At 39.6% G+C, this 8,073-nt stretch overlaps 1 long non-coding RNA gene across 1 annotated transcript in view; it reads right to left on the reverse strand.

Moving 5' to 3' along the window:
• The window catches only part of LOC139085109 (uncharacterized), a 57,023-nt gene extending 51,099 nt beyond the window's left edge, over nucleotides 1-5,924 (reverse strand). The window contains exon 1 of the long non-coding RNA XR_011543156.1: nucleotides 5,348-5,924. This is a non-coding gene — a long non-coding RNA (uncharacterized lncRNA). The remainder of the gene's footprint in view (nucleotides 1-5,347) is intronic.
• Between the last annotated feature and the right edge of the window lie 2,149 nt (nucleotides 5,925-8,073).

Genomic DNA, 8,073 nt, shown 5'->3' on the forward strand with positions numbered 1-8,073 from the left:
GGAACATATAAAACTCTTTGACTAATGATTCTAAACAAAAGTCTCAAGTCTCATTCAGAATTTTTAAATCAGTTTCAATCCCAAACAGTAATTTCAAATAAACTATCCCTCTTTCATCTGTGATGAACATACTCACATGCAGATGTACACACAAAGCCATTATCATTTTTTATGCAGCCCTTTGGAGCAGGGTCAATAACTACCTTCCTATGTCTTACACCTCTCTTTAAAATCCTGCTGTCAGCCAACTGTTGCTATAATCAAAGCAATGGGACAGTTCGAGTGTTTGCAACAGCACCGCATTTTGTTATGCAATTGAAAGATAAATCTGTCTTTATCTTTCCAACTATCCAGCTTTATTTCTGCCAAAGAGTGGTAAGAGTGAAAAGGAAAATATTTGTGGGAAAATGGGTGAAAAATAATGAGAAATGTAGCAGATACAGATGGTATTGCTCAAGCGGGAGATTTCCTAATTTGGAAATTTTATTAAAATAGATTGGCTGGCCACTTAAGTGACACCTTGCACAGTGGTGGTTCCATAGGTTAAGGCTGACCTCAGCTTTGCAGTCCCAGCAATGTGATTTTGTCGTTGCCACTCTCAGGAATAGGCTTCTGGGAATTGATTCGTGCTAAGCACAGCCATCAGGTTCTGCCCAGAATGTCACTGGATTTTTCACAAAGAGAAGTACGAGCGTTCAGGTTTGCTCAGCAGTTATGTTAGCTGTTCAATATATTGCTCCCCTCTGGAAGCAGTTCTGCAAGAAGAGTTAAAATATACCAGAAGTCTATTTGGTGAGCATGGGAAAGGAACAATTGAAGTGTGGTTCAGTCCAATTCTGGCTTCTACTATATTCCCGATATTGCTGAGCACTGGGCGTACAAAGATGAATAAGACAAGACCGTACACTCAGAAGATCAATGAAGTGGGAAACATAAACACGTTACTTTATATCAGCCAGGGTTCTTAGCTGTAAGTGACTGAAACCAACTGTAACTTTTTCATGCAGAATAGTTTATTAAAACTATAGTGGATTGCTCAAGGAATTGCTAGAAAATGATGTTAGGGCCATATAAAAAGGAATATTGCCCCAAATCACTCAGGAGAATCAGTTTGTTGAGGACACGATTGCCACTCTCTCCAGCCAGAAAACACTACTCTTGCCCTCCCCAGACCCACACGCATAGTACCCTGCCGCTGCCCCACTGTCACCACTCCTCTGGCATTGTGACCTCAGGGTTTGAGATGCTTTCTAACAGCAATGCTGAGACAGTTCCTCCCAGTCCTTGCAACTATTGGATTGGTGCAATTGGTGGAACCTAGATCATGTGCTTGCACATTACCTCCAAGGGAACTTTAAACTTCTACAGGACATTCGGCACTGATTCCTGCAATATGTATATATTTCCTAAGCAGAAGAAGGAAGTCGAACTCTGTGTAACCATCAATAATGACCAATGTCTTCTCCAATTTTATCATAGTAAGTGAAGTCTAACAGTAGAAGCATGCTTTGGCTGCTATGTGAAGACAGAAGATACTCATCAGTGAATTGGCAAGATTATTTTCATAGTTATGGCTAAAAGTTATGATAATCCTATATATCCATCTCTATTAAAGTCAAGATGAAGAGGCAACAGCAAGAACTGACATTAATCTAATGCACATGTAGTTCAGGATATCTTTCTATTTTGCAGATGTAGATACCAAACTTTGGTCAGATTAAGCAATTGTGCTCAGATTCCCAACTGATAAGCAACAGAAAAAGGTGCCAAGCTGGATATGTCTGATTGCAACAAATCTGCTTTTTATAGCATATCAAATGCCTTCTTCTCTGGACAGTGTTGAAAATCCCCTGACAAAATCTTCTAATTCTTCTTTTCTGGGCATCATGTAGATAACCCTTTATTGATAGCACATTCTTTATTCAGACACACAAATACTAACTAGGTGGATGCGTACTTTCAAAGTCTATCACATTTTGGTCAGAGACACAGCCCTTGGGTGCTTCCCAATGCTCCTCTGACCCACGTTTAGAAAGCTTATCAGAGGGCAGATATAACTCTAACACATGGCTAACCTTTTCCATTACTTATTGATTCATATTAGTTTTTGTTCCAGAAAATAAATTTATTTCTAATTCCTACAAATTCCTACAGTCGTACTTCACTGCAAACTCCTATATTCAGTAAATATCCTGTGTATACACTTGAGACCTGCACATTTGCATAAATGTCAACAAAACTATGTTCCAGAATAAAAGCATGTCAACTCTGCCAACAGCCAACAACCAATTACCAGTCTGTTCCTTCCTTCATCTTTCTTCTGTACCAGAGGTGGCTGATCCACTATGAACCACATTTCCCAGGCTCCCTTTTCCAGTAGCTTCTTGTAGGTTCTGATAATGGTAGACACTGACAGGAATTTGGAATGCAGGAAAATGGAAGGAGGCAGAAAATCCCTTCTCTGACTCTTGTGGATTTGCATCTTGGTGATCCCGGTTTCTACTAAGACGCGGATAACACCTCTCTTCTCTTTATTGCCCCAACTCAAGGAATTTTAGTGGTTTTCAGATGTCTTTAATCTCTGGACTGCCTCATTGTCCCCTGTTTGCACTACTGGTCCTCCATTATCTTTGTAACTAATCTCCATATTATATTCTCCTGATTCAGCTACTTGGGATGAGTCTTGTTTTCCTGACTGATCTCTGATTGATACTTCTTTCCATAGTGTTTAAATTGCCAGTGAAAGGAAATATATGAATGTTGAAATAAACAGAAAAAATAAAACGATGATGAAATAACAAACATTGAAAGTGTATATATGAAAAAAAGGACAGTTATAAGTGACAGAATGAATCACTTAAGTCTTGGAAGTCCTGTGCCCGTGCAACTGACAATAATAGGTTAAAACTGAAAAAAAAATAATAGAAACTGGAAGAAGACCTGTTTGATATGCTAAAGATCAGCATCAATTAATTCAGGAGGCATATAGGAATTTGAGAACAGAAAGCCTGAAAGAGGAAGAAGTCCTTCTGGCCAGCCTACCATCAGGAGCCCTGTTCTGTTCCTCAGGCTCAAGGCCCATGCAAACCTGCAATCATCAAAATGAGTGGCAAAGCAGTAAGAGAGGATCTGCAATTTACTTGAGACCTCCCTAGACACTTCCAGAGGCCATCAAAGGGGGAGAAGTCACCTGCCTCAATAGATGTGCGATATAGAATAATCTGGGTCGGGAATGATGCCTAATAATCTGTATATCAGCAAGGTAGAGAGGGGTGTCCTTAGTTTTAAAGATTCGATGGAAAAATTCATCTTCAAATTTTATGGAAATGCCTCCAGGGATTGACTGTAAGATTGAACGCCTCTTGGTGAGTTTGGTCTTGAAAAGAAAAGCACTCACCCGGTGCTGCAGTGGTTAAGTTCGCATGTTCTGCTTCGGAGGCCCGGGGTTTGCCGGTTCGGATCCCGGGTGCCGACATGGCACAGCTTGTCAAGCCATGCTGTGGCAGGCGTCCCACATATGAAGTAGAGGAAGATGGGCACGGATGTTAGCTCAGGGCCAGTCTTCCTCAGCAAAAAGAGGAGGATTAGCAGCAGATGTTAGCTCAGGGCTAATCTTCCTCAAAAATAAAAAAAGAAAGAAAGAAAGAAAAAAAAGAAAAGCACTCATAGAAAAATACTCTTAAAATACTTTACTCTTCTTCTACAGGAAAGTCACAATGATGAGATAGCCAAAAATAAAAAATCAAATAAAACTTCACCTTAAATTTTTTTTTTTTTGAGGAAGATTAGCCCTGAGCTAACTACTGCCAATCCTCCTCTTTTTGCTGAGGAAGACTGGCCCTGAGCTAACATTGTGCCCATCATCCTCTATTTTATATGTGAGATGCCTACCACAGCATGGTGTGCCAAGCAGTGCCATGTCCACACCCGGGATCCGAACTGGTGAAGCCCAGGCTGCCGAGAAACGGAATGTGCGAACTTAACTGCTGCGCCACCGCGCCAGCCCCCACTAAAATTTTTAGCCTTACAAAAACAGCAAATTATTGCCATTCTATGGCTTAAATTTCATGTTAATTACTATTTAAGAGCAATTTGGGAGCTCTACAACATGAGAAAATTTGAGAAATGTCGTGAATGCCATTGGCCAGTTACTCAGCATCCACCTCTAGTTGCAACTCTGTCATTCCCTCCTCATACCTATAAGTGGAATAATACCCTTGAGGTAATAGTTTAAAAAACAAACAAAATCCAGTCACATAAAAGGTAAGATTTTAGTTAGACTTTTAAAAGTTACAAGCAGTGTGATGATACACACAGGACCCATGTGGTGTCTCCAGCTGTGATTTAGGAGAAAGCCAAGAACCTCTAAAGGGTTCTAGAATACGAGGATTCAAGAATGTATTGGGGGAAAAAACATTCAAAAGCTGGATTTGAATGTTTCCTTCACCAACATTAGAGGCTTGAAGAAATTTCTTTTGATGCAATTGGGAAAAATAATAGCATTGGAAATGAATTCTAGATATTAAAAAAATCTACATAGTGAAATTGTTTATTTATTTATTTATTGGTGAGGAAGATTGGCCCTGAGATAACATCTGTGCCAATCTTCCTCTATTTTGTATGTGGGACACTGCCACAGCATGGCTTGATGAGCAGTCTGTAGGTCCACGCCAGTCATCAGAACCCATGAACTCTGGGCTGCCGAAGCAGAGTGCACAAACTTAACAACTCTGCCACCAGGCAGCCCCTGAATTTTTTTACTATACAGAGATGGCTTCTTAATTCCAAGATACTTACCTTATTCATTTGACTTATTTAACTCATTTTTTTCCCTTTAGCCAGACAAAGGCATTTTCTTAAAAACTGTACAATAAAAAATGATTGTTCAGCTTCACTTGGCTCTAAATTACAAACTTACAAAATTAATGTAACAGAAATTTGCCATAGGCCGGTAGAAAAGATTTTCAAAACAAAAAGGTTATTTTTCATTTCTTTACTAAAAACTTGGCTATCCAACAATGTGCAGTTTTAAGACATACTTCCGGTTCAAATAGCACAATGTAGTGAAATGCAGTATCTCTTGACTTCATAAAGTGCATCAGAGCATTATACACGGTGAGTGTGATGGAAGAGGATAATTGCCTTTGGGATTGCAACTATTTTGACGCTACCAACGTGAGGCCAGAACGCTGCTGTTAACAGCCACATACTGTGGCTATTGTTAGAAATTCTGACTGTCTGCATTTAGCAACTGGGAATATGAAAACAAACACCGTTCCAACTAAAACAATAGTCAAAGTTACCTTTTCAATTGAATTGTTTGCGATAATGAAATTATAGTACATACCATTTGGTGTATTTGCAATCATTTCAGCTTGCATTTTTCTCATGGAGCCACTTTACACATCTTAAATAGAAATCTCTCTCTTTCTTTTTTTTTAAATCTGAGTACTTGGCAGTCTTCACAGTTCCCTGAGCGCTTTCATTTATCTTGAAGGCCGTATCTATAACTGACATAAGAAATAGGAGAATATCGCTAAGAGGACCAGAAGGCGGAGGAATCTCACTGGCCTGTGGATTCAAGTGCAGGCCCCTCTCCAGTGTGATGTTCTGGAGAGACCATTGGTTACACCTGACTGGAGCACTCTGGACGATTGTCAAAATTCACAGTGATATCGTTATGTTTCCAGGCCAACCTTTCACAAAGACTTGGGTGGCGAGCTTAGCAGCAAACCCGGCTTAGCTTTGCTGGCACTTGCTATTTTGAGAAAATACTCAAAGGTCCTTCCTGTCATAAAACACTGGATAGAGGAAAGCGAGGAAAAGTCCAACTTTAATTTCATGAATTTGCACTTGCAAAAACACATATCTTCACCAAAATTAAGAAGACTTGAGAATTTGGCTCCAAGCAAAATTCCACTCCTGGGACAGTGGGATTGAATGCAGATTTCTGCTGTGGGCAAAACCTCACTATTATTTCTAGACAATGGGGCTTTCTGTCGTGAAAATGGTGGCACTCTGCACATAGAATGGCCACCAGCCAGTTCCCAGTTTTCTCCAGTGGATTTGCCAGGTTGGCTAAGGGAGAGAATATTTTCACACGGACTGGTAATACGTCTAACGAAACTTGAGGGAAATTAATCCAGTTAACTTTTTTTTAAAAGTGAGGGTCTAAAAGCCTGGAGAAAATATATTAAAGTGCAGTCAAGGGATACAATAGAGACCCAACTTTTCTTTACCATCTGGAGAGAAACTACCCCCCAAGTAAGTTCTGCACTTGTTTAATTTCCTCAGTATGATATAGATCAGTGCTTCTCACACTTTAGTGTCCATATGAATCACCTGAGGGTCTTATTCAACTGCAGTTTCGAATTCTGGGGTCTGGCATAAGACGTGAGATTCTACGTTTTAAAAAGCCCCACATGATGTTGATGCTGCTGCTCTGCCCACCACAGTTTAGATAGCAAGGATTTGGTAATCGTATGATAATTCACCTGAGGGATTGCTTCACAAATGTTCAATACACTTAGTTGGTTAAAGAGAACAATTGACTCAAGAGTAATATAAATGAAAAAGGTACCTACGTGTCATGGAACACCACTCAGTAATAAAAAGGAATGAACTACTGAAACATACAAGTTGGGTGTTGGATGCATACAAGTTGGATCTCTAGGGAATTATGCTGAGTGAAAAAAAACCCAATCCTAAAGTGTTTTACTATCATTCCATTTATGTAGCATTTTGAAATAAGAAAATTTTAGAAATGGAGTACAAATTAGTGGTTGTCAGGGATTAAGGACAAGGGCGGAGGGGTGGGAGGAAGGTGGGCATGATTATATGCAGGTACTGAACTAGATGCCAAAGGTATACAGATGAGCAGGAAGATCAGTCTAATATAACGTCCAGTCTTACAGATGACAAAAATACAGTTCAGACTGTTGCTTCTGTTAAACAATGAAATTCTTTCTGAGTAATACCCAGTTAACTTTACTTCCAATTCACTCTTCTTTCTACCAGTTAAAACAATTCCTATGATTGGGGTTTATTGCAATGCAAGGAATTTTCAAATTTCAAATTTTACAAAATTTATTTAAGATGGACCAAAATGTACTCATCTGAAATGTACTCATCAACCCTTCAAATTTAGCAAATATTTTAAATTTATAAAGGTATATCTTAATCAAGAAATAATGAGGCTCATAATCTCATAGGAACTCCTCCTTAGAGGATTATGTCAAGTAGAAGTCACTGTCTCCTATCTTGCAAGGGAGTGTTGTGATAAATTTCCTATCGTAAATCCATCTCCAAACTGTCACAAGGGTGAAAATGGCAGACAGTATTGGTCACCTGCACCAGAGATATTTTTCTTCTTCCTTCTAGCAGCACCTCAATCTGTTCTGGCAGCAAAATGTCCATCTTCAGAAGATTAATCAGCACAAAGCAGTCTGTCCTGGAGAGCTTCCATTTACCTATCCAAACCTATTCTCCCTACTTCCTCACACCATTCTCTAGCCCACAAGGTTGACCTTTATGGACAATATCAATGGACTTCTCTGTCTTCTGGGTTTGAGTTGGACTCAGCCAATGAGCTAGCTGGTGGTCAGCAAAAGGGAAACAAGGAAGGCTAGAGTATTTCCTTTTCCAATTCCTTCTTTGTGGAGTCATTGTGCACTGGCTACTATGTATCATGTGACCAAAGGCCATAACTGCCATCAATTGATCCTCTCCACACAACTCTATGTCTCCAGTTTCAATAACGACTTCCTCCATTTGTCCCTTCAGGGCGAGGTGATATTGTAACCCCCTGCTTTTAACAGCCCCCAGTGAATGCACTATCCCTATGGCTTCTCTACTCTTCAATTATCTCTTTGTAAATAGTTCTTTTGCTAAATTCTCTTTAAATTACTCGTTTTGAGTGTGTCACTTTTTTCTAACTGAAACATAGGGGTTTTTCTGTTTGCTTTTCCTTGCCAGATATTCATTTTCTTAGCCTCTCTTTCAGTTGAGAGTGGGCACGTGAACTTATTCTCTCCAAGGAAATATAAGGAGACATCATTTAAGGAGATTGGGTAA

Source organism: Equus przewalskii, chromosome 8, assembly GCF_037783145.1.
Source record: "Equus przewalskii isolate Varuska chromosome 8, EquPr2, whole genome shotgun sequence".
NCBI lineage: Eukaryota > Metazoa > Chordata > Mammalia > Perissodactyla > Equidae > Equus > Equus przewalskii.